We start from the raw sequence: 25,667 nt of genomic DNA, 5'->3' as shown, positions 1-25,667 counted from the left end.
TGCGTTTCACAGGCCTTTGTAAGATATCTTCCCGGTAGGCTGTAAAACACCAATGCAGAGCGAGTTGTTGCCTAGCTGCGCAAAGAGCTGGTAGCTGGATGCTGAGGGTCTAGTCTCCCCTTGGGGAAGCAAGGCAGGACTTTGTGCCTTGCAGCTCTAGGCCCATGTAGGACACGGCAGAGCAGAAGTTCTACTTCAGCAAGATAAGTCCTGGGAAGAAACTGCATTTCGCAGGCCTTTGTAAGACTCGATCCCTGTAGGCTGTAAAACACCAGTGCAGAGCAAGTTGTTTCTCAGCTGCCCAAAGAGCTGGAAGCCCCATGCTGTGGGGCCTGTCTGCCCTTGAGGACACAAGGCAGGAATTTGTGCCTTGCAGCTCTAGGCCCATGTAGGACACGGCAGAGCAGAAGTTCTACTTCAGCAAGATCAGGCCTGGGAAGAAACTGCGTTTCACAGGCCTTTGTAAGACTCGTTCCCTGTAGGCTGTAAAACACCAGTGCAGAGCAAGTTGTTTCTTAGCTGCCCAAAGAGCTGGAAGCCCCACGCTGTGGGGCCTGTCTCCCCTTGGGGAAACAAGGCTGGACTTTGTGCCTTGCAGCTCTAGGCCCATGTAGGACACGGCAGAGCAGAAGTACTACTTCAGCCATATCAGGGCTGGGAAGAAACTGCGTTTCACAGTCCTTTGCAAGACATGTTCCCGGTAGGCTGTAAGAGCCCTATGCAGAGCGAGTTGTTTCTTAACTGCCGAAAGAGCTGGAAGCTGGACCTGAGGGACTTGTCTACCCTTGTGGAAACAAGGCAGGACTTTGTGCCTTGCAGCTCTAGCGCCATGTAGGACCCGGCAGAGCAGAAGTTCTACTTCAGCCAGATCAGGGCTGGGAAGAAACTGCGTTTCACAGGCCTTTGTAAGACTCGTTCCCTGTAGGTTGTAAAACACCAGTGCAGAGCAAGTTGTTTCTTAGCTGCCCAAAGAGCTGGAAGCCCCACGCTGTGGGGCCTGTCTGCCCTTGAGGAGTCAAGGCAGGACTTTGAGCCTTGCAACTCTAGGCCGATGTAGGACACAGCACAGCAGCAGTTCTACCTCAGCGAGATAAGGCCTGCAAAGAAACTGCGTTTCAGAGGCCTTTGTAAGAGATGTTCCCGGTAGGCTCTAAGAGACGTGTGTAGAGCGAGTTGTTTCTTAGCTTCCCAAAGAGCTGGAAGCAAGATGCTTTGGGGCCTCTCTGCCCCTTTGCAAACAAGGCAGCCCTTCTGGTCTGGCTGCTGTAGGCAAATGTGGCACACCCAGAGCAGAAATTCTACTTCAGTAAGATCAGGCCTGCCAAGAAACTGCGTTTCACAGGCCTTTGGAAGTGATGTTCCCGGTAGGCTGTGGTAGCATTTTTCAGTGCCAGTTGTTTCTTAGCTTCCCACAGAGCTGGAAGCAAGATGTATGGGGCCTCTCTCCCCCTTTGGAAACAAGGCAACCCTTTGAGCCTGGCAGCTCTATGCCAATGTAGCACACCCAGAGCAGAAGGTCTGCTTCAGCCAGATCAGGCCTGCAAAGAAACTGCGTTTCACAGGCCTCGTAAGACATCTTCCCGGTAGGCTGTAAGAGCGCTGTGCAGAGCGAGTTGTTTCTTAGCTTCCCAAAGAGCTGGAAGCAAGATGCTCTGGGTCCCACCTCGCCCTTTTTTAAGAAGCCTGCACGTTGTGCCTTTGAGCTCTAGGTCAATGTGGCACACCCAGAGCAGAAGTTCTACTTCAGCCAGATCAGGGCTGGGAAGAAACTGCGTTTCACAGTCCTTTGTAAGACATGTTCCCGGTAGGCTGTAAGAGCCCTATGCAGAGCGAGTTGTTTCTTAGCTGCCGAAAGAGCTGGATGTTTTACCTGAGGGGCTTGTCTACCCTTGTGGAATCAAGGCAGAACTTTGCGCCTTGCAGCTCTAGCGCCATGTAGGACCCGGCAGAGCAGAAGTTCTACTTCAGCCAGATCAGGGCTGGGAAGAAACTGCGTTTCACAGGCCTTTGTAAGACTCGTTCCCTGTAGGCTGTAAAACACAAGTGCAGAGCAAGTTGTTTCTTAGCGGCCCAAAGAGGTGGAAGCCCCACGCTGTGGGGCCTGTCTGCCCTTGAGGAATCAAGGCAGGACTTTGAGATTTGCAACTCTAGGCCGAAGTAGGATATGGCATAGCAGCAGTTCTACCTCAGCGAGATAAGGCCTGCAAAGAAACTGCATTTCTCAGGCCTTTGCAAGAGATGCTCCCGGTAGGCTGTAAGCGCACTGTGCAGAGCGAGTGGTTTCTTAGCTTCCCAAAGAGCTGGAAGCAAGATGCTGTGGGGCCCAACTCGCCCTTTGGAAAGAAGCCTGCACGTTGTGCCTTTCAGCTCTAGGGCAAAGTAGCACACCCAGAGCAGAAGTCCTACTTCTGCCAGATCAGGCCTGCAAAGAAACTGCGTTTCTCAGGCCTTTGGAAGAGATGTTCCCGGTAGGCTGTAAGAGCACTGTGCAGAGCGAGTTGTTTCTTAGGTTCCCAAAGAGCTGGAAGCAAGATGCTGTGGGGCCCAACTCGCCCTTTGGAAAGAAGCCTGCACGTTGTGCCTTTCAGCTCCAGGGCAAAGTAGCACACCCAGAGCAGAAGTCCTACTTCAGCCAGATGAGGCCTGCAAAGAAACTGCGTTTCACAGGCCTTTGGAAGAGATGTTCCCGGTAGGCTGTAAGAGCACTGTGCAGAGCGAGTTGTTCCTTAACTTCCCAAAGAGCTGGAAGCAAGAGGCTGTGGGGCCCAACTCGCCCTCTGGAAAGAAGCCTGCACGTTGTGCCTTTCAGCTCTAGGGCAATGTAGCACACCCAGAGCAGAAGGTCTGCTTCAGCCAGATCAGGCCTGCCAAGAAACTGCATTTCACAGGCCTTGGTAACAGATGTTCCAGGTAGGTTGTAAGAACACTGGGCAGAGCCAGTAGTTTCTTAGCTACCCAAAGAGCTGGAAGCAAGACGCTTTGGGGCCTCTCTACCCCTTTGCAAGGAAGCCAGCACTTTGGGCATGGCAGCTCTATGCCAATGCAGCACACCCAGTGCAGAAGTTCTGCTTCAGTCAGATCAGGCCTACCAAGAAACTGCGTTTCACAGGCCTTTGTAAGATATCTTCCCGGTAGGCTGTAAAACACCAATGCAGAGCGAGTTGTTGCCTAGCTGCGCAAAGAGCTGGTAGCTGGATGCTGAGGGTCTAGTCTCCCCTTGGGGAAGCAAGGCAGGACTTTGTGCCTTGCAGCTCTAGGCCCATGTAGGACATGGCAGAGCAGAAGTTCTACTTCAGCAAGATAAGTCCTGGGAAGAAACTGCATTTCGCAGGCCTTTGTAAGACTCGATCCCTGTAGGCTGTAAAACACCAGTGCAGAGCAAGTTGTTTCTCAGCTGCCCAAAGAGCTGGAAGCCCCATGCTGTGGGGCCTGTCTGCCCTTGAGGACACAAGGCAGGAATTTGTGCCTTGCAGCTCTAGGCCCATGTAGGACACGGCAGAGCAGAAGTACTACTTCAGCCATATCAGGGCTGGGAAGAAACTGCGTTTCACAGTCCTTTGCAAGACATGTTCCCGGTAGGCTGTAAGAGCCCTATGCAGAGCGAGTTGTTTCTTAACTGCCGAAAGAGCTGGAAGCTGGACCTGAGGGACTTGTCTACCCTTGTGGAAACAAGGCAGGACTTTGTGCCTTGCAGCTCTAGCGCCATGTAGGACCCGGCAGAGCAGAAGTTCTACTTCAGCCAGATCAGGGCTGGGAAGAAACTGCGTTTCACAGGCCTTTGTAAGACTCGTTCCCTGTAGGTTGTAAAACACCAGTGCAGAGCAAGTTGTTTCTTAGCTGCCCAAAGAGCTGGAAGCCCCACGCTGTGGGGCCTGTCTGCCCTTGAGGAGTCAAGGCAGGACTTTGAGCCTTGCAACTCTAGGCCGATGTAGGACACAGCACAGCAGCAGTTCTACCTCAGCGAGATAAGGCCTGCAAAGAAACTGCGTTTCAGAGGCCTTTGTAAGAGATGTTTCCGGTAGGCTCTAAGAGACGTGTGTAGAGCGAGTTGTTTCTTAGCTTCCCAAAGACCTGGAAGCAAGATGCTTTGGGGCCTCTCTGCCCCTTTGCAAACAAGGCAGCCCTTCTGGTCTGGCTGCTGTAGGCAAATGTAGCACCCCCAGAGCAGAAATTCTACCTCAGTAAGATCAGGCCTGCCAAGAAACTGCGTTTCACAGGCCTTTGGAAGTGATGTTCCCGGTAGGCTGTGGTAGCATTTTTCAGTGCCAGTTGTTTCTTAGCTTCCCACAGAGCTGGAAGCAAGATGTATGGGGCCTCTCTCCCCCTTTGGAAACAAGGCAACCCTTTGAGCCTGGCAGCTCTATGCCAATGTAGCACACCCAGAGCAGAAGGTCTGCTTCAGCCAGATCAGGCCTGCCAAGAAACTGCATTTCACAGGCCTTGGTAACAGATGTTCCAGGTAGGTTGTAAGAACACTGGGCAGAGCCAGTAGTTTCTTAGCCACCCAAAGAGCTGGAAGCAAGATGCTTTGGGGCCTCTCTACCCCTTTGCAAGGAAGCCAGCACTTTGGGCATGGCAGCTCTATGCCAATGTAGCACACCCAGAGCAGAAATTCTACTTCAGTAAGATCAGGCCTGCAAAGAAACTGCGTTTCACAGGCCTTTGGAAGAGATGTTCCCGGTAGGCTGTAAGAGCACTGTGCAGAGCGAGTTGTTTCTTAGGTTCCCAAAGAGCTGGAAGCAAGATGCTGTGGGGCCCAACTCGCCCTTTGGAAAGAAGCCTGCACGTTGTGCCTTTCAGCTCTAGGGCAATGTAGCACACCCAGAGCAGAAGTCCTACTTCAGCCAGATCAGGCTTGCAAAGAAACTGCATTTCACAGGCCTTTGTAAGAGATGTTCCCGGTAGGCTGTAAGAGCACTGTGCAGAGCGAGTTGTTTCTTAGCTTCCCAAAGAGCTGGAAGCAAGATGCTCTGCGGCCCAACTCGCCCTTTGGAAAGAAGCCTGCACGTTGTGCCTTTCAGCTATAGGGCAATGTGGCACACCCAGAGCAGAAGTTCCACTTCAGCCAGATCAGGCCTGCAAAGAAACTGCGTTTCACAGGCCTCGTAAGACATGTTCCCGGTAGGCTGTAAGAGCGCTGTGCAGAGCGAGTTGTTTCTTAGCTTCCCAAAGAGCTGGAAGCAAGATGCTCTGGGTCCCACCTCGCCCTTTTTTAAGAAGCCTGCACGTTGTGCCTTTGAGCTCTAGGTCAATGTGGCACACCCAGAGCAGAAGTTCTACTTCAGCCAGATCAGGGCTGGGAAGAAACTGCGTTTCACAGTCCTTTGTAAGACATGTTCCCGGTAGGCTGTAAGAGCCCTATGCAGAGCGAGTTGTTTCTTAGCTGCCGAAAGAGCTGGATGTTTTACCTGAGGGGCTTGTCTACCCTTGTGGAATCAAGGCAGAACTTTGCGCCTTGCAGCTCTAGCGCCATGTAGGACCCGGCAGAGCAGAAGTTCTACTTCAGCCAGATCAGGGCTGGGAAGAAACTGCGTTTCACAGGCCTTTGTAAGACTCGTTCCCTGTAGGCTGTAAAGCACAAGTGCAGAGCAAGTTGTTTCTTAGCGGCCCAAAGAGGTGGAAGCCCCACGCTGTGGGGCCTGTCTGCCCTTGAGGAATCAAGGCAGGACTTTGAGATTTGCAACGCTAGGCCGAAGTAGGATATGGCATAGCAGCAGTTCTACCTCAGCGAGATAAGGCCTGCAAAGAAACTGCATTTCTCAGGCCTTTGCAAGAGATGCTCCCGGTAGGCTGTAAGCGCACTGTGCAGAGCGAGTGGTTTCTTAGCTTCCCAAAGAGCTGGAAGCAAGATGCTGTGGGGCCCAACTCGCCCTTTGGAAAGAAGCCTGCACGTTGTGCCTTTCAGCTCTAGGGCAAAGTAGCACACCCAGAGCAGAAGTCCTACTTCTGCCAGATCAGGCCTGCAAAGAAACTGCGTTTCTCAGGCCTTTGGAAGAGATGTTCCCGGTAGGCTGTAAGAGCACTGTGCAGAGCGAGTTGTTTCTTAGGTTCCCAAAGAGCTGGAAGCAAGATGCTGTGGGGCCCAACTCGCCCTTTGGAAAGAAGCCTGCACGTTGTGCCTTTCAGCTCCAGGGCAAAGTAGCACACCCAGAGCAGAAGTCCTACTTCAGCCAGATGAGGCCTGCAAAGAAACTGCGTTTCACAGGCCTTTGGAAGAGATGTTCCCGGTAGGCTGTAAGAGCACTGTGCAGAGCGAGTTGTTCCTTAACTTCCCAAAGAGCTGGAAGCAAGAGGCTGTGGGGCCCAACTCGCCCTCTGGAAAGAAGCCTGCACGTTGTGCCTTTCAGCTCTAGGGCAATGTAGCACACCCAGAGCAGAAGGTCTGCTTCAGCCAGATCAGGCCTGCCAAGAAACTGCATTTCACAGGCCTTGGTAACAGATGTTCCAGGTAGGTTGTAAGAACACTGGGCAGAGCCAGTAGTTTCTTAGCTACCCAAAGAGCTGGAAGCAAGACGCTTTGGGGCCTCTCTACCCCTTTGCAAGGAAGCCAGCACTTTGGGCATGGCAGCTCTATGCCAATGCAGCACACCCAGTGCAGAAGTTCTGCTTCAGTCAGATCAGGCCTACCAAGAAACTGCGTTTCACAGGCCTTTGTAAGATATCTTCCCGGTAGGCTGTAAAACACCAATGCAGAGCGAGTTGTTGCCTAGCTGCGCAAAGAGCTGGTAGCTGGATGCTGAGGGTCTAGTCTCCCCTTGGGGAAGCAAGGCAGGACTTTGTGCCTTGCAGCTCTAGGCCCATGTAGGACACGGCAGAGCAGAAGTTCTACTTCAGCAAGATAAGTCCTGGGAAGAAACTGCATTTCGCAGGCCTTTGTAAGACTCGATCCCTGTAGGCTGTAAAACACCAGTGCAGAGCAAGTTGTTTCTCAGCTGCCCAAAGAGCTGGAAGCCCCATGCTGTGGGGCCTGTCTGCCCTTGAGGACACAAGGCAGGAATTTGTGCCTTGCAGCTCTAGGCCCATGTAGGACACGGCAGAGCAGAAGTTCTACTTCAGCAAGATCAGGCCTGGGAAGAAACTGCGTTTCACAGGCCTTTGTAAGACTCGTTCCCTGTAGGCTGTAAAACACCAGTGCAGAGCAAGTTGTTTCTTAGCTGCCCAAAGAGCTGGAAGCCCCACGCTGTGGGGCCTGTCTCCCCTTGGGGAAACAAGGCTGGACTTTGTGCCTTGCAGCTCTAGGCCCATGTAGGACACGGCAGAGCAGAAGTACTACTTCAGCCATATCAGGGCTGGGAAGAAACTGCGTTTCACAGTCCTTTGCAAGACATGTTCCCGGTAGGCTGTAAGAGCCCTATGCAGAGCGAGTTGTTTCTTAACTGCCGAAAGAGCTGGAAGCTGGACCTGAGGGACTTGTCTACCCTTGTGGAAACAAGGCAGGACTTTGTGCCTTGCAGCTCTAGCGCCATGTAGGACCCGGCAGAGCAGAAGTTCTACTTCAGCCAGATCAGGGCTGGGAAGAAACTGCGTTTCACAGGCCTTTGTAAGACTCGTTCCCTGTAGGTTGTAAAACACCAGTGCAGAGCAAGTTGTTTCTTAGCTGCCCAAAGAGCTGGAAGCCCCACGCTGTGGGGCCTGTCTGCCCTTGAGGAGTCAAGGCAGGACTTTGAGCCTTGCAACTCTAGGCCGATGTAGGACACAGCACAGCAGCAGTTCTACCTCAGCGAGATAAGGCCTGCAAAGAAACTGCGTTTCAGAGGCCTTTGTAAGAGATGTTCCCGGTAGGCTCTAAGAGACGTGTGTAGAGCGAGTTGTTTCTTAGCTTCCCAAAGAGCTGGAAGCAAGATGCTTTGGGGCCTCTCTGCCCCTTTGCAAACAAGGCAGCCCTTCTGGTCTGGCTGCTGTAGGCAAATGTGGCACACCCAGAGCAGAAATTCTACTTCAGTAAGATCAGGCCTGCCAAGAAACTGCGTTTCACAGGCCTTTGGAAGTGATGTTCCCGGTAGGCTGTGGTAGCATTTTTCAGTGCCAGTTGTTTCTTAGCTTCCCACAGAGCTGGAAGCAAGATGTATGGGGCCTCTCTCCCCCTTTGGAAACAAGGCAACCCTTTGAGCCTGGCAGCTCTATGCCAATGTAGCACACCCAGAGCAGAAGGTCTGCTTCAGCCAGATCAGGCCTGCAAAGAAACTGCGTTTCACAGGCCTCGTAAGACATCTTCCCGGTAGGCTGTAAGAGCGCTGTGCAGAGCGAGTTGTTTCTTAGCTTCCCAAAGAGCTGGAAGCAAGATGCTCTGGGTCCCACCTCGCCCTTTTTTAAGAAGCCTGCACGTTGTGCCTTTGAGCTCTAGGTCAATGTGGCACACCCAGAGCAGAAGTTCTACTTCAGCCAGATCAGGGCTGGGAAGAAACTGCGTTTCACAGTCCTTTGTAAGACATGTTCCCGGTAGGCTGTAAGAGCCCTATGCAGAGCGAGTTGTTTCTTAGCTGCCGAAAGAGCTGGATGTTTTACCTGAGGGGCTTGTCTACCCTTGTGGAATCAAGGCAGAACTTTGCGCCTTGCAGCTCTAGCGCCATGTAGGACCCGGCAGAGCAGAAGTTCTACTTCAGCCAGATCAGGGCTGGGAAGAAACTGCGTTTCACAGGCCTTTGTAAGACTCGTTCCCTGTAGGCTGTAAAACACAAGTGCAGAGCAAGTTGTTTCTTAGCGGCCCAAAGAGGTGGAAGCCCCACGCTGTGGGGCCTGTCTGCCCTTGAGGAATCAAGGCAGGACTTTGAGATTTGCAACTCTAGGCCGAAGTAGGATATGGCATAGCAGCAGTTCTACCTCAGCGAGATAAGGCCTGCAAAGAAACTGCATTTCTCAGGCCTTTGCAAGAGATGCTCCCGGTAGGCTGTAAGCGCACTGTGCAGAGCGAGTGGTTTCTTAGCTTCCCAAAGAGCTGGAAGCAAGATGCTGTGGGGCCCAACTCGCCCTTTGGAAAGAAGCCTGCACGTTGTGCCTTTCAGCTCTAGGGCAAAGTAGCACACCCAGAGCAGAAGTCCTACTTCTGCCAGATCAGGCCTGCAAAGAAACTGCGTTTCTCAGGCCTTTGGAAGAGATGTTCCCGGTAGGCTGTAAGAGCACTGTGCAGAGCGAGTTGTTTCTTAGGTTCCCAAAGAGCTGGAAGCAAGATGCTGTGGGGCCCAACTCGCCCTTTGGAAAGAAGCCTGCACGTTGTGCCTTTCAGCTCCAGGGCAAAGTAGCACACCCAGAGCAGAAGTCCTACTTCAGCCAGATGAGGCCTGCAAAGAAACTGCGTTTCACAGGCCTTTGGAAGAGATGTTCCCGGTAGGCTGTAAGAGCACTGTGCAGAGCGAGTTGTTCCTTAACTTCCCAAAGAGCTGGAAGCAAGAGGCTGTGGGGCCCAACTCGCCCTCTGGAAAGAAGCCTGCACGTTGTGCCTTTCAGCTCTAGGGCAATGTAGCACACCCAGAGCAGAAGGTCTGCTTCAGCCAGATCAGGCCTGCCAAGAAACTGCATTTCACAGGCCTTGGTAACAGATGTTCCAGGTAGGTTGTAAGAACACTGGGCAGAGCCAGTAGTTTCTTAGCTACCCAAAGAGCTGGAAGCAAGACGCTTTGGGGCCTCTCTACCCCTTTGCAAGGAAGCCAGCACTTTGGGCATGGCAGCTCTATGCCAATGCAGCACACCCAGTGCAGAAGTTCTGCTTCAGTCAGATCAGGCCTACCAAGAAACTGCGTTTCACAGGCCTTTGTAAGATATCTTCCCGGTAGGCTGTAAAACACCAATGCAGAGCGAGTTGTTGCCTAGCTGCGCAAAGAGCTGGTAGCTGGATGCTGAGGGTCTAGTCTCCCCTTGGGGAAGCAAGGCAGGACTTTGTGCCTTGCAGCTCTAGGCCCATGTAGGACATGGCAGAGCAGAAGTTCTACTTCAGCAAGATAAGTCCTGGGAAGAAACTGCATTTCGCAGGCCTTTGTAAGACTCGATCCCTGTAGGCTGTAAAACACCAGTGCAGAGCAAGTTGTTTCTCAGCTGCCCAAAGAGCTGGAAGCCCCATGCTGTGGGGCCTGTCTGCCCTTGAGGACACAAGGCAGGAATTTGTGCCTTGCAGCTCTAGGCCCATGTAGGACACGGCAGAGCAGAAGTACTACTTCAGCCATATCAGGGCTGGGAAGAAACTGCGTTTCACAGTCCTTTGCAAGACATGTTCCCGGTAGGCTGTAAGAGCCCTATGCAGAGCGAGTTGTTTCTTAACTGCCGAAAGAGCTGGAAGCTGGACCTGAGGGACTTGTCTACCCTTGTGGAAACAAGGCAGGACTTTGTGCCTTGCAGCTCTAGCGCCATGTAGGACCCGGCAGAGCAGAAGTTCTACTTCAGCCAGATCAGGGCTGGGAAGAAACTGCGTTTCACAGGCCTTTGTAAGACTCGTTCCCTGTAGGTTGTAAAACACCAGTGCAGAGCAAGTTGTTTCTTAGCTGCCCAAAGAGCTGGAAGCCCCACGCTGTGGGGCCTGTCTGCCCTTGAGGAGTCAAGGCAGGACTTTGAGCCTTGCAACTCTAGGCCGATGTAGGACACAGCACAGCAGCAGTTCTACCTCAGCGAGATAAGGCCTGCAAAGAAACTGCGTTTCAGAGGCCTTTGTAAGAGATGTTCCCGGTAGGCTCTAAGAGACGTGTGTAGAGCGAGTTGTTTCTTAGCTTCCCAAAGAGCTGGAAGCAAGATGCTTTGGGGCCTCTCTGCCCCTTTGCAAACAAGGCAGCCCTTCTGGTCTGGCTGCTGTAGGCAAATGTAGCACACCCAGAGCAGAAATTCTACTTCAGTAAGATCAGGCCTGCCAAGAAACTGCGTTTCACAGGCCTTTGGAAGTGATGTTCCCGGTAGGCTGTGGTAGCATTTTTCAGTGCCAGTTGTTTCTTAGCTTCCCACAGAGCTGGAAGCAAGATGTATGGGGCCTCTCTCCCCCTTTGGAAACAAGGCAACCCTTTGAGCCTGGCAGCTCTATGCCAATGTAGCACACCCAGAGCAGAAGGTCTGCTTCAGCCAGATCAGGCCTGCCAAGAAACTGCATTTCACAGGCCTTGGTAACAGATGTTCCAGGTAGGTTGTAAGAACACTGGGCAGAGCCAGTAGTTTCTTAGCCACCCAAAGAGCTGGAAGCAAGATGCTTTGGGGCCTCTCTACCCCTTTGCAAGGAAGCCAGCACTTTGGGCATGGCAGCTCTATGCCAATGTAGCACACCCAGAGCAGAAATTCTACTTCAGTAAGATCAGGCCTGCAAAGAAACTGCGTTTCACAGGCCTTTGGAAGAGATGTTCCCGGTAGGCTGTAAGAGCACTGTGCAGAGCGAGTTGTTTCTTAGGTTCCCAAAGAGCTGGAAGCAAGATGCTGTGGGGCCCAACTCGCCCTTTGGAAAGAAGCCTGCACGTTGTGCCTTTCAGCTCTAGGGCAATGTAGCACACCCAGAGCAGAAGTCCTACTTCAGCCAGATCAGGCTTGCAAAGAAACTGCATTTCACAGGCCTTTGTAAGAGATGTTCCCGGTAGGCTGTAAGAGCACTGTGCAGAGCGAGTTGTTTCTTAGCTTCCCAAAGAGCTGGAAGCAAGATGCTCTGCGGCCCAACTCTCCCTTTGGAAAGAAGCCTGCACGTTGTGCCTTTCAGCTATAGGGCAATGTGGCACACCCAGAGCAGAAGTTCCACTTCAGCCAGATCAGGCCTGCAAAGAAACTGCGTTTCACAGGCCTCGTAAGACATGTTCCCGGTAGGCTGTAAGAGCGCTGTGCAGAGCGAGTTGTTTCTTAGCTTCCCAAAGAGCTGGAAGCAAGATGCTCTGGGTCCCACCTCGCCCTTTTTTAAGAAGCCTGCACGTTGTGCCTTTGAGCTCTAGGTCAATGTGGCACACCCAGAGCAGAAGTTCTACTTCAGCCAGATCAGGGCTGGGAAGAAACTGCGTTTCACAGTCCTTTGTAAGACATGTTCCCGGTAGGCTGTAAGAGCCCTATGCAGAGCGAGTTGTTTCTTAGCTGCCGAAAGAGCTGGATGTTTTACCTGAGGGGCTTGTCTACCCTTGTGGAATCAAGGCAGAACTTTGCGCCTTGCAGCTCTAGCGCCATGTAGGACCCGGCAGAGCAGAAGTTCTACTTCAGCCAGATCAGGGCTGGGAAGAAACTGCGTTTCACAGGCCTTTGTAAGACTCGTTCCCTGTAGGCTGTAAAACACAAGTGCAGAGCAAGTTGTTTCTTAGCGGCCCAAAGAGGTGGAAGCCCCACGCTGTGGGGCCTGTCTGCCCTTGAGGAATCAGGGCAGGACTTTGAGATTTGCAACTCTAGGCCGAAGTAGGATATGGCATAGCAGCAGTTCTACCTCAGCGAGATAAGGCCTGCAAAGAAACTGCATTTCTCAGGCCTTTGCAAGAGATGCTCCCGGTAGGCTGTAAGCGCACTGTGCAGAGCGAGTGGTTTCTTAGCTTCCCAAAGAGCTGGAAGCAAGATGCTGTGGGGCCCAACTCGCCCTTTGGAAAGAAGCCTGCACGTTGTGCCTTTCAGCTCTAGGTCAAAGTAGCACACCCAGAGCAGAAGTCCTACTTCTGCCAGATCAGGCCTGCAAAGAAACTGCGTTTCTCAGGCCTTTGGAAGAGATGTTCCCGGTAGGCTGTAAGAGCACTGTGCAGAGCGAGTTGTTTCTTAGGTTCCCAAAGAGCTGGAAGCAAGATGCTGTGGGGCCCAACTCGCCCTTTGGAAAGAAGCCTGCACGTTGTGCCTTTCAGCTCCAGGGCAAAGTAGCACACCCAGAGCAGAAGTCCTACTTCAGCCAGATCAGGCCTGCAAAGAAACTGCGTTTCACAGGCCTTTGGAAGAGATGTTCCCGGTAGGCTGTAAGAGCACTGTGCAGAGCGAGTTGTTCCTTAACTTCCCAAAGAGCTGGAAGCAAGAGGCTGTGGGGCCCAACTCGCCCTCTGGAAAGAAGCCTGCACGTTGTGCCTTTCAGCTCTAGGGCAATGTAGCACACCCAGAGCAGAAGGTCTGCTTCAGCCAGATCAGGCCTGCCAAGAAACTGCATTTCACAGGCCTTGGTAACAGATGTTCCAGGTAGGTTGTAAGAACACTGGGCAGAGCCAGTAGTTTCTTAGCTACCCAAAGAGCTGGAAGCAAGACGCTTTGGGGCCTCTCTACCCCTTTGCAAGGAAGCCAGCACTTTGGGCATGGCAGCTCTATGCCAATGCAGCACACCCAGTGCAGAAGTTCTGCTTCAGTCAGATCAGGCCTACCAAGAAACTGCGTTTCACAGGCCTTTGTAAGATATCTTCCCGGTAGGCTGTAAAACACCAATGCAGAGCGAGTTGTTGCCTAGCTGCGCAAAGAGCTGGTAGCTGGATGCTGAGGGTCTAGTCTCCCCTTGGGGAAGCAAGGCAGGACTTTGTGCCTTGCAGCTCTAGGCCCATGTAGGACACGGCAGAGCAGAAGTTCTACTTCAGCAAGATAAGTCCTGGGAAGAAACTGCATTTCGCAGGCCTTTGTAAGACTCGATCCCTGTAGGCTGTAAAACACCAGTGCAGAGCAAGTTGTTTCTCAGCTGCCCAAAGAGCTGGAAGCCCCATGCTGTGGGGCCTGTCTGCCCTTGAGGACACAAGGCAGGAATTTGTGCCTTGCAGCTCTAGGCCCATGTAGGACACGGCAGAGCAGAAGTTCTACTTCAGCAAGATCAGGCCTGGGAAGAAACTGCGTTTCACAGGCCTTTGTAAGACTCGTTCCCTGTAGGCTGTAAAACACCAGTGCAGAGCAAGTTGTTTCTTAGCTGCCCAAAGAGCTGGAAGCCCCACGCTGTGGGGCCTGTCTCCCCTTGGGGAAACAAGGCTGGACTTTGTGCCTTGCAGCTCTAGGCCCATGTAGGACACGGCAGAGCAGAAGTACTACTTCAGCCATATCAGGGCTGGGAAGAAACTGCGTTTCACAGTCCTTTGCAAGACATGTTCCCGGTAGGCTGTAAGAGCCCTATGCAGAGCGAGTTGTTTCTTAACTGCCGAAAGAGCTGGAAGCTGGACCTGAGGGACTTGTCTACCCTTGTGGAAACAAGGCAGGACTTTGTGCCTTGCAGCTCTAGCGCCATGTAGGACCCGGCAGAGCAGAAGTTCTACTTCAGCCAGATCAGGGCTGGGAAGAAACTGCGTTTCACAGGCCTTTGTAAGACTCGTTCCCTGTAGGTTGTAAAACACCAGTGCAGAGCAAGTTGTTTCTTAGCTGCCCAAAGAGCTGGAAGCCCCATGCTGTGGGGCCTGTCTGCCCTTGAGGAGTCAAGGCAGGACTTTGAGCCTTGCAACTCTAGGCCGATGTAGGACACAGCACAGCAGCAGTTCTACCTCAGCGAGATAAGGCCTGCAAAGAAACTGCGTTTCAGAGGCCTTTGTAAGAGATGTTCCCGGTAGGCTCTAAGAGACGTGTGTAGAGCGAGTTGTTTCTTAGCTTCCCAAAGAGCTGGAAGCAAGATGCTTTGGGGCCTCTCTGCCCCTTTGCAAACAAGGCAGCCCTTCTGGTCTGGCTGCTGTAGGCAAATGTAGCACACCCAGAGCAGAAATTCTACTTCAGTAAGATCAGGCCTGCCAAGAAACTGCGTTTCACAGGCCTTTGGAAGTGATGTTCCCGGTAGGCTGTGGTAGCATTTTTCAGTGCCAGTTGTTTCTTAGCTTCCCAAAGAGATGGAAGCAAGATGTATGGGGCCTCTCTCCCCCTTTGGAAACAAGGCAACCCTTTGAGCCTGGCAGCTCTATGCCAATGTAGCACACCCAGAGCAGAAGGTCTGCTTCAGCCAGATCAGGCCTGCCAAGAAACTGCATTTCACAGGCCTTGGTAACAGATGTTCCAGGTAGGTTGTAAGAACACTGGGCAGAGCCAGTAGTTTCTTAGCCACCCAAAGAGCTGGAAGCAAGATGCTTTGGGGCCTCTCTACCCCTTTGCAAGGAAGCCAGCACTTTGGGCATGGCAGCTCTATGCCAATGTAGCACACCCAGAGCAGAAATTCTACTTCAGTAAGATCAGGCCTGCAAAGAAACTGCGTTTCACAGGCCTTTGGAAGAGATGTTCCCGGTAGGCTGTAAGAGCACTGTGCAGAGCGAGTTGTTTCTTAGGTTCCCAAAGAGCTGGAAGCAAGATGCTGTGGGGCCCAACTCGCCCTTTGGAAAGAAGCCTGCACGTTGTGCCTTTCAGCTCTAGGGCAATGTAGCACACCCAGAGCAGAAGTCCTACTTCAGCCAGATCAGGCTTGCAAAGAAACTGCATTTCACAGGCCTTTGTAAGAGATGTTCCCGGTAGGCTGTAAGAGCACTGTGCAGAGCGAGTTGTTTCTTAGCTTCCCAAAGAGCTGGAAGCAAGATGCTCTGCGGCCCAACTCTCCCTTTGGAAAGAAGCCTGCACGTTGTGCCTTTCAGCTCTAGGGCAATGTGGCACACCCAGAGCAGAAGTTCCACTTCAGCCAGATCAGGCCTGCAAAGAAACTGCGTTTCACAGGCCTCGTAAGAGATGTTCCCGGTAGGCTGTAAGAGCGCTGTGCAGAGCGAGTTGTTTCTTAGCTTCCCAAAGAGCTGGAAGCAAGATGCTCTGGGTCCCACCTCGCCCTTTTTTAAGAAGCCTGCACGTTGTGCCTTTGAGCTCTAGGTCAATGTGGCACACCCAGAGCAGAAGTTCTACTTCAGCCAGATCAGGGCTGGGAAGAAACTGCGTTTTACAGTCCTTTGTAAGACATGTTCCCGGTAGGCTGTAAGAGCCCTATGCAGAGCGAGTTGTTTCTTAGCTGCCGAAAGAGCTGGATGTTTTACCTGAGGGGCTTGTCTACCCTTGTGGAATCAAGGCAGAACTTTGCGCCCTGCAGCTCTAGCGCCATGTAGGACCCGGCAGAGCAGAAGTTCTACTTCAGCCAGATCAGGGCTGGGAATAAACTCCGTTTCACAGGCCTTTGTAAGACTCGTTCCCTGTAGGCTGTAAAACACAAGTGCAGAGCAAGTTGTTTCTTAGCGGCCCAAAGAGGTGGAAGCCCCACGCTGTGGGGCCTGTCTGCCCTTGAGGAATCAAGGCAGGACTTTGAGACTTGCAACTCTAGGCCGAAGTAGGATATGGCATAGCAGCAGTTCTACCTCAGCGAGATAAGGCCTGCAAAGAAACTGCATTTCTCAGGCCTTTGCAAGAGATGCTCCCGGTTGGCTGTAAGAGCACTGTGCAGAGCGAGTTGTTTCTTAGCTTTCCAAAGAGCTGGAAGCAGGATGCTGTGGGGCCCAACTCGCCCTTTGGAAAGAAGCCTGCACGTTGTGCCTTTCAGCTCTAGGGCAAAGTAGCACACCCAGACCAGAAGACCTACTTCAGCCAGATCAGGCCTACAAAGATACTGCGTTTCACAGGCCTTTGGAAGAGATGTTCCCACTAGGCTGTAAGAGCACTGTGCCGAGCGAGTTGTTTCTTATCTTCCCAAAGAGCTGGAAGCAAGATGCTGTGGGGCCCAACTCGCCCTCTGGAAAGAAGCCTGCACGTTGTGCCTTTCAGCTCTAGGGCAAAGTAGCACACCAAGAGCAGAAGTCCTACTTCAGCCAGATCAGGCCTGCAAAGAAACTGCGTTTCACAGGCCTTTGGAAGAGATGTTCCCGGTAGGCTGTAAGAGCACTGTGCAGAGCGAGTTGTTTCTTAGCTTCCCAAAGAGCTAGAAGCAAGATGCTGTGGGGCCCAACTCGCCCTTTGGAAAGAAGCCTGCATGTTGTGCCTTTCAGCTAGAGGGCAAAGTAGCACACCCAGAGCAGAAGTCCTACTTCAGCCAGATCAGGCCTGCAAAGAAACTGCGTTTCACAGGCCTTTGGAAGAGATGTTCCCGGTAGGCTGTAAGAGCACTGTGCATAGCGAGTTGTTTCTTAGCTTCCCAAAGAGCTGGAAGCAAGAGGCTGTGGGGCCCAACTCGCCCTTTGGAAAGAAGCCTGCACGTTGTGCCTTTCAGCTCTAGGGCAAAGTAGCACACCCAGAGCAGAAGTCCTACTTCAGCCAGATCAGGCCTGCAAAGAAACTGCGTTTCACAGGCCTTTGGAAGAGATGTTCCCGGTAGGCTGTAAGAGCACTGTGCAGAGCGAGTGGTTTCTTAGCTTCCCAAAGAGCTGGAAGCAAGATGCTGTGGGGCCCAACTCGCCCTTTGGAAAGAAGCCTGCACGTTGTGCCTTTCAGGTCTAGGGCAAAGTAGCACACCCAGAGCAGAAGTCCTACTTCAGCCAGATCAGGCCTGCAAAGAAACTGCGTTTCACAGGCCTTTGGAAGAGATGTTCCCACTAGGCTGTAAGAGCACTGTGCAGAGCGAGTTGTTTCTTAGCTTCCCAAAGAGCTGGAAGCAAGATGCTGTGGGGCCCAACTCGCCCTTTGGAAAGAAGCCTGCACGTTGTGCCTTTCAGCTCTAGGGCAAAGTAGCACACCCAGAGCAGAAGTCCTACTTCAGCCAGATCAGGCCTGCAAAGAAACTGCGTTTCACAGGCCTTTGGAAGAGATGTTCCCGGTAGGCTGTAAGAGCACTGTGCAGAGCGAGTTGTTCCTTAACTTCCCAAAGAGCTGGAAGCAAGAGGCTGTGGGGCCCAACTCGCCCTTTGGAAAGAAGCCTGCACGTTGTGCCTTTCAGCTCTAGGGCAATGTAGCACACCCAGAGCAGAAGGTCTGCTTCAGCCAGATCAGGCCTGCCAAGAAACTGCATTTCACAGGCCTTGGTAACAGATGTTCCAGGTAGGTTGTAAGAACACTGGGCAGAGCCAGTAGTTTCTTAGCTACCCAAAGAGCTGGAAGCAAGACGCTTTGGGGCCTCTCTACCCCTTTGCAAGGAAGCCAGCACTTTGGGCATGGCAGCTCTATGCCAATGCAGCACACCCAGTGCAGAAGTTCTGCTTCAGTCAGATCAGGCCTACCAAGAAACTGCGTTTCACAGGCCTTTGTAAGATATCTTCCCGGTAGGCTGTAAAACACCAATGCAGAGCGAGTTGTTGCCTAGCTGCGCAAAGAGCTGGTAGCTGGATGCTGAGGGTCTAGTCTCCCCTTGGGGAAGCAAGGCAGGACTTTGTGCCTTGCAGCTCTAGGCCCATGTAGGACACGGCAGAGCAGAAGTTCTACTTCAGCAAGATAAGTCCTGGGAAGAAACTGCATTTCGCAGGCCTTTGTAAGACTCGATCCCTGTAGGCTGTAAAACACCAGTGCAGAGCAAGTTGTTTCTCAGCTGCCCAAAGAGCTGGAAGCCCCATGCTGTGGGGCCTGTCTGCCCTTGAGGACACAAGGCAGGAATTTGTGCCTTGCAGCTCTAGGCCCATGTAGGACACGGCAGAGCAGAAGTTCTACTTCAGCAAGATCAGGCCTGGGAAGAAACTGCGTTTCACAGGCCTTTGTAAGACTCGTTCCCTGTAGGCTGTAAAACACCAGTGCAGAGCAAGTTGTTTCTTAGCTGCCCAAAGAGCTGGAAGCCCCACGCTGTGGGGCCTGTCTCCCCTTGGGGAAACAAGGCTGGACTTTGTGCCTTGCAGCTCTAGGCCCATGTAGGACACGGCAGAGCAGAAGTACTACTTCAGCCATATCAGGGCTGGGAAGAAACTGCGTTTCACAGTCCTTTGCAAGACATGTTCCCGGTAGGCTGTAAGAGCCCTATGCAGAGCGAGTTGTTTCTTAACTGCCGAAAGAGCTGGAAGCTGGACCTGAGGGACTTGTCTACCCTTGTGGAAACAAGGCAGGACTTTGTGCCTTGCAGCTCTAGCGCCATGTAGGACCCGGCAGAGCAGAAGTTCTACTTCAGCCAGATCAGGGCTGGGAAGAAACTGCGTTTCACAGGCCTTTGTAAGACTCGTTCCCTGTAGGTTGTAAAACACCAGTGCAGAGCAAGTTGTTTCTTAGCTGCCCAAAGAGCTGGAAGCCCCACGCTGTGGGGCCTGTCTGCCCTTGAGGAGTCAAGGCAGGACTTTGAGCCTTGCAACTCTAGGCCGATGTAGGACACAGCACAGCAGCAGTTCTACCTCAGTGAGATAAGGCCTGCAAAGAAACTGCGTTTCAGAGGCCTTTGTAAGAGATGTTCCCGGTAGGCTCTAAGAGACGTGTGTAGAGCGAGTTGTTTCTTAGCTTCCCAAAGAGCTGGAAGCAAGATGCTTTGGGGCCTCTCTGCCCCTTTGCAAACAGGGCAGCCCTTCTGGTCTGGCTGCTGTAGGCAAATGTGGCACACCCAGAGCAGAAATTCTACTTCAGTAAGATCAGGCCTGCCAAGAAACTGCGTTTCACAGGCCTTTGGAAGTGATGTTCCCGGTAGGCTGTGGTAGCATTTTTCAGTGCCAGTTGTTTCTTAGCTTCCCACAGAGCTGGAAGCAAGATGTATGGGGCCTCTCTCCCCCTTTGGAAACAAGGCAACCCTTTGAGCCTGGCAGCTCTATGCCAATGTAGCACACCCAGAGCAGAAGGTCTGCTTCAGCCAGATCAGGCCTGCCAAGAAACTGCATTTCACAGGCCTTGGTAACAGATGTTCCAGGTAGGTTGTAAGAACACTGGGCAGAGCCAGTAGTTTCTTAGCCACCCAAAGAGCTGGAAGCAAGATGCTTTGGGGCCTCTCTACCCCTTTGCAAGGAAGCCAGCACTTTGGGCATGGCAGCTCTATGCCAATGTAGCACACCCAGAGCAGAAATTCTACTTCAGTAAGATCAGGCCTGCAAAGAAACTGCGTTTCACAGGCCTTTGCAAGAGATGTTCCCGGTAGGCTGTAAGAGCACTGTGCAGAGCGAGTTGTTTCTTAGGTTCCCAAAGAGCTGGAAGCAAGATGCTGTGGGGCCCAACTCGCCCTTTGGAAAGAAGCCTGCACGTTGTGCCTTTCAGCTCTAGGGCAATGTAGCACACCCAGAGCAGAAGTCCTACTTCAGCCAGATCAGGCTTGCAAAGAAACTGCATTTCACAGGCCTTTGTAAGAGATGTTCCCGGTAGGCTGTAAGAGCACTGTGCAGAGCGAGTTGTTTCTTAGCTTCCCAAAGAGCTGGAAGCAAGATGCTCTGCGGCCCAACTCTCCCTTTGGAAAGAAGCGTGCACGTTGTGCCTTTCAGCTATAGGGCAATGTGGCACACCCAGAGCAGAAGTTCCACTTCAGCCAGATCAGGCCTGCAAAGAAACTGCGTTTCACAGGCCTCGTAAGACATGTTCCCGGTAGGCTGTAAGAGCGCTGTGCAGAGCGAGTTGTTTCTTAGCTTCCCAAAGAGCTGGAAGCAAGATGCTCTGGGTCCCACCTCGCCCTTTTTTAAGAAGCCTGCACGTTGTGCCTTTGAGCTCTAGGTCAATGTGGCACACCCAGAGCAGAAGTTCTACTTCAGCCAGATCAGGGCTGGGAAGAAACTGCGTTTCACAGTCCTTTGTAAGACATGTTCCCGGTAGGCTGTAAGAGCCCTATGCAGAGCGAGTTGTTTCTTAGCTGCCGAAAGAGCTGGATGTTTTACCTGGGGGGCTTGTCTACCCTTGTGGAATCAAGGCAGAACTTTGCGCCTTGCAGCTCTAGCGCCATGTAGGACCCGGCAGAGCAGAAGTTCTACTTCAGCCAGATCAGGGCTGGGAAGAAACTGCGTTTCACAGGCCTTTGTAAGACTCGTTCCCTGTAGGCTGTAAAACACAAGTGCAGAGCAAGTTGTTTCTTAGCGGCCCAAAGAGGTGGAAGCCCCACGCTGTGGGGCCTGTCTGCCCTTGAGGAATCAAGGCAGGACTTTGAGATTTGCAACTCTAGGCCGAAGTAGGATATGGCATAGCAGCAGTTCTACCTCAGCGAGATAAGGCCTGCAAAGAAACTGCATTTCTCAGGCCTTTGCAAGAGATGCTCCCGGTAGGCTGTAAGCGCACTGTGCAGAGCGAGTGGTTTCTTAGCTTCCCAAAGAGCTGGAAGCAAGATGCTGTGGGGCCCAACTCGCCCTTTGGAAAGAAGCCTGCACGTTGTGCCTTTCAGCTCTAGGGCAAAGTAGCACACCCAGAGCAGAAGTCCTACTTCTGCCAGATCAGGCCTGCAAAGAAACTGCGTTTCTCAGGCCTTTGGAAGAGATGTTCCCGGTAGGCTGTAAGAGCACTGTGCAGAGCGAGTTGTTTCTTAGGTTCCCAAAGAGCTGGAAGCAAGATGCTGTGGGGCCCAACTCGCCCTTTGGAAAGAAGCCTGCACGTTGTGCCTTTCAGCTCCAGGGCAAAGTAGCACACCCAGAGCAGAAGTCCTACTTCAGCCAGATCAGGCCTGCAAAGAAACTGCGTTTCACAGGCCTTTGGAAGAGATGTTCCCGGTAGGCTGTAAGAGCACTGTGCAGAGCGAGTTGTTCCTTAACTTCCCAAAGAGCTGGAAGCAAGAGGCTGTGGGGCCCAACTCGCCCTTTGGAAAGAAGCCTGCACGTTGTGCCTTTCAGCTCTAGGGCAATGTAGCACACCCAGAGCAGAAGGTCTGCTTCAGCCAGATCAGGCCTGCCAAGAAACTGCATTTCACAGGCCTTGGTAACAGATGTTCCAGGTAGGTTGTAAGAACACTGGGCAGAGCCAGTAGTTTCTTAGCTACCCAAAGAGCTGGAAGCAAGACGCTTTGGGGCCTCTCTACCCCTTTGCAAGGAAGCCAGCACTTTGGGCATGGCAGCTCTATGCCAATGCAGCACACCCAGTGCAGAAGTTCTGCTTCAGTCAGATCAGGCCTACCAAGAAACTGCGTTTCACAGGCCTTTGTAAGATATCTTCCCGGTAGGCTGTAAAACACCAATGCAGAGCGAGTTGTTGCCTAGCTGCGCAAAGAGCTGGTAGCTGGATGCTGAGGGTCTAGTCTCCCCTTGGGGAAGCAAGGCAGGACTTTGTGCCTTGCAGCTCTAGGCCCATGTAGGACACGGCAGAGCAGAAGTTCTACTTCAGCAAGATAAGTCCTGGGAAGAAACTGCATTTCGCAGGCCTTTGTAAGACTCGATCCCTGTAGGCTGTAAAACACCAGTGCAGAGCAAGTTGTTTCTCAGCTGCCCAAAGAGCTGGAAGCCCCATGCTGTGGGGCCTGTCTGCCCTTGAGGACACAAGGCAGGAATTTGTGCCTTGCAGCTCTAGGCCCATGTAGGACACGGCAGAGCAGAAGTTCTACTTCAGCAAGATCAGGCCTGGGAAGAAACTGCGTTTCACAGGCCTTTGTAAGACTCGTTCCCTGTAGGCTGTAAAACACCAGTGCAGAGCAAGTTGTTTCTTAGCTGCCCAAAGAGCTGGAAGCCCCACGCTGTGGGGCCTGTCTCCCCTTGGGGAAACAAGGCTGGACTTTGTGCCTTGCAGCTCTAGGCCCATGTAGGACACGGCAGAGCAGAAGTACTACTTCAGCCATATCAGGGCTGGGAAGAAACTGCGTTTCACAGTCCTTTGCAAGACATGTTCCCGGTAGGCTGTAAGAGCCCTATGCAGAGCGAGTTGTTTCTTAACTGCCGAAAGAGCTGGAAGCTGGACCTGAGGGACTTGTCTACCCTTGTGGAAACAAGGCAGGACTTTGTGCCTTGCAGCTCTAGCGCCATGTAGGACCCGGCAGAGCAGAAGTTCTACTTCAGCCAGATCAGGGCTGGGAAGAAACTGCGTTTCACAGGCCTTTGTAAGACTCGTTCCCTGTAGGTTGTAAAACACCAGTGCAGAGCAAGTTGTTTCTTAGCTGCCCAAAGAGCTGGAAGCCCCACGCTGTGGGGCCTGTCTGCCCTTGAGGAGTCAAGGCAGGACTTTGAGCCTTGCAACTCTAGGCCGATGTAGGACACAGCACAGCAGCAGTTCTACCTCAGCGAGATAAGGCCTGCAAAGAAACTGCGTTTCAGAGGCCTTTGTAAGAGATGTTCCCGGTAGGCTCTAAGAGACGTGTGTAGAGCGAGTTGTTTCTTAGCTTCCCAAAGAGCTGGAAGCAAGATGCTTTGGGGCCTCTCTGCCCCTTTGCAAACAAGGCAGCCCTTCTGGTCTGGCTGCTGTAGGCAAATGTAGCACACCCAGAGCAGAAATTCTACTTCAGTAAGATCAGGCCTGCCAAGAAACTGCGTTTCACAGGCCTTTGGAAGTGATGTTCCCGGTAGGCTGTGGTAGCATTTTTCAGTGCCAGTTGTTTCTTAGCTTCCCACAGAGCTGGAAGCAAGATGTATGGGGCCTCTCTCCCCCTTTGGAAACAAGGCAACCCTTTGAGCCTGGCAGCTCTATGCCAATGTAGCACACCCAGAGCAGAAGGTCTGCTTCAGCCAGATCAGGCCTGCCAAGAAACTGCATTTCACAGGCCTTGGTAACAGATGTTCCAGGTAGGTTGTAAGAACACTGGGCAGAGCCAGTAGTTTCTTAGCCACCCAAAGAGCTGGAAGCAAGATGCTTTGGGGCCTCTCTACCCCTTTGCAAGGAAGCCAGCACTTTGGGCATGGCAGCTCTATGCCAATGTAGCACACCCAGAGCAGAAATTCTACTTCAGTAAGATCAGGCCTGCAAAGAAACTGCGTTTCACAGGCCTTTGGAAGAGATGTTCCCGGTAGGCTGTAAGAGCACTGTGCAGAGCGAGTTGTTTCTTAGGTTCCCAAAGAGCTGGAAGCAAGATGCTGTGGGGCCCAACTCGCCCTTTGGAAAGAAGCCTGCACGTTGTGCCTTTCAGCTCTAGGGCAATGTAGCACACCCAGAGCAGAAGTCCTACTTCAGCCAGATCAGGCTTGCAAAGAAACTGCATTTCACAGGCCTTTGTAAGAGATGTTCCCGGTAGGCTGTAAGAGCACTGTGCAGAGCGAGTTGTTTCTTAGCTTCCCAAAGAGCTGGAAGCAAGATGCTCTGCGGCCCAACTCTCCCTTTGGAAAGAAGCGTGCACGTTGTGCCTTTCAGCTATAGGGCAATGTGGCACACCCAGAGCAGAAGTTCCACTTCAGCCAGATCAGGCCTGCAAAGAAACTGCGTTTCACAGGCCTCGTAAGACATGTTCCCGGTAGGCTGTAAGAGCGCTGTGCAGAGCGAGTTGTTTCTTAGCTTCCCAAAGAGCTGGAAGCAAGATGCTCTGGGTCCCACCTCGCCCTTTTTTAAGAAGCCTGCACGTTGTGCCTTTGAGCTCTAGGTCAATGTGGCACACCCAGAGCAGAAGTTCTACTTCAGCCAGATCAGGGCTGGGAAGAAACTGCGTTTCACAGTCCTTTGTAAGACATGTTCCCGGTAGGCTGTAAGAGCCCTATGCAGAGCGAGTTGTTTCTTAGCTGCCGAAAGAGCTGGATGTTTTACCTGAGGGGCTTGTCTACCCTTGTGGAATCAAGGCAGAACTTTGCGCCTTGCAGCTCTAGCGCCATGTAGGACCCGGCAGAGCAGAAGTTCTACTTCAGCCAGATCAGGGCTGGGAAGAAACTGCGTTTCACAGGCCTTTGTAAGACTCGTTCCCTGTAGGCTGTAAAACACAAGTGCAGAGCAAGTTGTTTCTTAGCGGCCCAAAGAGGTGGAAGCCCCACGCTGTGGGGCCTGTCTGCCCTTGAGGAATCAAGGCAGGACTTTGAGATTTGCAACTCTAGGCCGAAGTAGGATATGGCATAGCAGCAGTTCTACCTCAGCGAGATAAGGCCTGCAAAGAAACTGCATTTCTCAGGCCTTTGCAAGAGATGCTCCCGGTAGGCTGTAAGCGCACTGTGCAGAGCGAGTGGTTTCTTAGCTTCCCAAAGAGCTGGAAGCAAGATGCTGTGGGGCCCAACTCGCCCTTTGGAAAGAAGCCTGCACGTTGTGCCTTTCAGCTCTAGGGCAAAGTAGCACACCCAGAGCAGAAGTCCTACTTCTGCCAGATCAGGCCTGCAAAGAAACTGCGTTTCTCAGGCCTTTGGAAGAGATGTTCCCGGTAGGCTGTAAGAGCACTGTGCAGAGCGAGTTGTTCCTTAACTTCCCAAAGAGCTGGAAGCAAGAGGCTTTGGGGCCCAACTCGCCCTCTGGAAAGAAGCCTGCACGTTGTGCCTTTCAGCTCTAGGGCAATGTAGCACACCCAGAGCAGAAGGTCTGCTTCAGCCAGATCAGGCCTGCCAAGAAACTGCATTTCACAGGCCTTGGTAACAGATGTTCCAGGTAGGTTGTAAGAACACTGGGCAGAGCCAGTAGTTTCTTAGCTACCCAAAGAGCTGGAAGCAAGACGCTTTGGGGCCTCTCTACCCCTTTGCAAGGAAGCCAGCACTTTGGGCATGGCAGCTCTATGCCAATGCAGCACACCCAGTGCAGAAGTTCTGCTTCAGTCAGATCAGGCCTACCAAGAAACTGCGTTTCACAGGCCTTTGTAAGATATCTTCCCGGTAGGCTGTAAAACACCAATGCAGAGCGAGTTGTTGCCTAGCTGCGCAAAGAGCTGGTAGCTGGATGCTGAGGGTCTAGTCTCCCCTTGGGGAAGCAAGGCAGGACTTTGTGCCTTGCAGCTCTAGGCCCATGTAGGACACGGCAGAGCAGAAGTTCTACTTCAGCAAGATAAGTCCTGGGAAGAAACTGCATTTCGCAGGCCTTTGTAAGACTCGATCCCTGTAGGCTGTAAAACACCAGTGCAGAGCAAGTTGTTTCTCAGCTGCCCAAAGAGCTGGAAGCCCCATGCTGTGGGGCCTGTCTGCCCTTGAGGACACAAGGCAGGAATTTGTGCCTTGCAGCTCTAGGCCCATGTAGGACACGGCAGAGCAGAAGTTCTACTTCAGCAAGATCAGGCCTGGGAAGAAACTGCGTTTCAC

The sequence above is a fragment of the Equus caballus genome, chromosome 25 (assembly GCF_041296265.1).
Source record: "Equus caballus isolate H_3958 breed thoroughbred chromosome 25, TB-T2T, whole genome shotgun sequence".
Classification (NCBI taxonomy): Eukaryota; Metazoa; Chordata; class Mammalia; order Perissodactyla; family Equidae; genus Equus; species Equus caballus.
The sequence above is the reverse complement of the archived record's forward strand: the minus strand, read 5'-3'. Positions refer to the sequence as shown.